Source organism: Sinocyclocheilus grahami, unplaced genomic scaffold, assembly GCF_001515645.1.
Source record: "Sinocyclocheilus grahami isolate Dianchi unplaced genomic scaffold, SAMN03320097.WGS_v1.1 scaffold651.1, whole genome shotgun sequence".
Lineage (NCBI taxonomy): Eukaryota > Metazoa > Chordata > Actinopteri > Cypriniformes > Cyprinidae > Sinocyclocheilus > Sinocyclocheilus grahami.
In genome coordinates this window covers 96,865-99,905 of record NW_015505830.1, presented here as the reverse complement: position 1 = coordinate 99,905, position 3,041 = coordinate 96,865, and the positions used below count along the sequence as shown (strand labels likewise).

Sequence of the window (3,041 nt, the reverse complement as noted above, 5' to 3'; positions counted from 1 at the left end):
GTGAAAAAAAACATTTAATGAAATAAATTTACAATAAAATAAAATAAAATAAAAAATAAAATAAAATAAAATAAAAACTTAAAATGTGAAAAATAATAAAAAATAAAAAATAATAAAATTAAATGAAATAAATTTAAAATAAAATAAAATAAAAAATTAAAATAAAATAAAAACTTAAAATGTGAAAAATAATTAAAAAAAATAAAAAATAAAATACAATTAAATGAAATAAATTTAAAATTAAATTAAAACGTAAAATAAAATTAAATTAAAAATTAAAATAAAATTACATGTAAAATAAAAATATAAATATATTAAATTAAAAAAGTTATATCAAATAAAAAAAACGTTATCCAGAATAATATTCTTATTAATCGTATTAACAAAGAAATTTCCATGTGGCTTATTATAGCTGTGCTGTACAGTAGATACTGAAAAATTCAGTTGTTTCTGTAAGAGAAACTATCTAGGGCCCAATAAATCCAAGATAAAATGCTCTTAAAAGTGAATTCAGAACAGCACTAGTATATGAGCGCAGCTCGACTCTCCCGTCTATGAAAACACCACCCACATGATACTAGGCAAGTAAACTGGTCGACTTCTGTTGCCGCTGTTTAAACTAACACAGTTTGTTGCTCTGAATTATGACCTGCGTTCACGAACCACATTTGTGCGACGACTGTTTGAGTGACATGAACGTGTGAAGAACGAGTAAATGTTCAGAGACAGTCTAAAAGACACTGAACCCCTGCTGGTAGATGCAACTTTACTATCTGGCAGCAAAGAGCATCTTTCATCCAAACGGCATGTGGGCTGTATCCCGCATAACAAAACCTCATTGGCTGCTGCAAGCCAGACCACGCCCCCTCATCTAAATATTCAAACTACCTCATCTAGCACACAGTTTCTATGATTCAGAAACACTTCTGCTGGGGTAAATGATAGTTTTACCTTTCATTAAGAGATCAGCAAGAGACACATTTGAAGTTTTATTATACGAAGACGTATTGAGGATGTCAAAACTAATTAAATATATATATATTAAAATATACATACATATATGTCAAAAACAAAAAGTGGATCTCATTGCAAGAAACAAAAACAATGTGTGTGTGTGTGTGTGTGTGTGTGTGTGTGTGTGTGTGTGTAGAAATGTATTTAAATATATATATTTCTATATTTTAATGCACTTAAATATGTTTTGAAATATCCTCAAAACTAATTTTATATATATTAAAATATACATGCATATGTATTTAAATATATAAATGTATATTCTATATTTAAATACTTTCATATATATATATATATATATATATATATATATATTGTTTAAATCTTCAAAAAATGTTTGATAATGTATCTGTGGTGAATAGCCCAACAGCAAGAAACAGCAGGAAACCTTATCCAAATATTTTAGCTCAGTGCTCTCTTTTTCTCTTTGCATTGTTGAGAATTCATGTTTTAAATCATAGATATAACCAACAGAATATCTGTCAGTGTTTTTTTCTTGTGTTACCCGTCTTTGTTCCTGGTTTTCCATATATGGTCTTTTTCCTCTTCTCGTTTAGTTTAATGATAATTCATGGCACCTGTGTTTGTTAATTATCCTGTGTATTTAAGTTCCTGTTTGTTCCTTCCTTGCTGTCGGGTCAACTCGTTGAGTTTGTGCGTTTGCTTCAGTTTCTATGTTTGAATCTCCCCTGTGTTTTGTCAATAAAGACGGTTTATGATTACTCGTGCCTCCTGCATTTTCCCTGCAATGAGGTACCGTGACAGATGACCCGACCCAAAACAGAACAGTAAGCAGTGCCCCCTCTCCCCTTGTTTGTTTTCCATTTTTTGAAAAGTTTTTGTTTCCTGTTTGTTTCTCTCCGTGGTGATTGAAATAGCTGCTCGGTTCTCCGCCTTAGCCTGCTGAGATATCCCCTTCTTCGAGTACTCCTGGGAATTCTGCTGGCTCGCCGCGGCGACGGCATTGGATGACGCCACCATCAATTCTCTGTTCTGGCTCGGGGCCAACTACCATCATGCGGGACAATGCCGTTAAGGAAGGGATCTTCCCGTTGCTGGGGAGTGTCCGGGCCCAAGCCAGAACCAGCCCGCCGTCAAGACCGCCGGCTGTGGCTCCCTCGAGCCTGCCGACTGCTCCGAAGTCAAGTCTGCTGGCTGCAGCTCCCTCAAGCCTGCCGGCCGCTCCGATGTCAAGACCGCCGGCAGCTCCGAAGTCAAGGTCACCGACCGTTCCTCAGTCAAGTCAGCCGGCTGCGGCTCTCTCCAGCCCACCGGCCATTCCAAAGTCAAGCTCGCCAGCCACGGCATTCACAAGCCCGCCGGCCGTGGCATACTCAAGCCCGCAGGCCGCCGCTGATCCAAGCCCACGGCCCACCGGCCGCCACTGATCCGAGCCCGCTGGCCGCCCTATTCACCCGTAAGTAAGAGGAGAGGACCCCAGTCCCCTAGTTTAGCCCAGAGAGGGCCCCAGTCCCCGAGTTTAGCCCAGAGAGGGCCCCAGTCCCCGAGTTTAGCCCAGAGAGGGCCCCAGTCCCCGAGTTTAGCCCAGAGAGGGCCCCAGTCCCCGAGTTTAGCCCAGAGAGGGCCCCAGTCCCCGAGTTTAGCCCAGAGAGGGATGCAATCCGACGGGACTCGGGCAGAAATCATGTTCATGGATGAGCTAATGATTTATTAACATAGTAGAATGAAGCAGGGTGAGGCTGCGATTATTGAGTGACTTGTGTGCTACAAATAATGAATGGACTTGAAAATATTTATTATTTTCAAGAAGTATTAAAAGTATTTTAATACCTATTACCTATACCTATTTAATAAATAAATAAATACATACATAATAAATTTTTTTTTTTTAAATAATTCATAAGTAATTATATCTAAAAAAAAAAAGATAATTAATACTTGCTTTTCTCACCATTTTCTACTGCTTTTTTTGCACACAATGTTAATTAGAGACTATCAATAAATCATTTTGATTGTGTACAATGTTATCTATCTATATGTCTATATATCTGTATCTATATATATAT

At 37.6% G+C, this 3,041-nt stretch overlaps 1 pseudogene; it reads right to left on the bottom strand.

Annotated features, from left to right (window-relative positions):
* The window catches only part of LOC107558589 (fibulin-1-like), a 29,451-nt pseudogene extending 27,456 nt beyond the window's left edge, over positions 1–1,995 (bottom strand).
* Between the last annotated feature and the right edge of the window lie 1,046 nt (positions 1,996–3,041).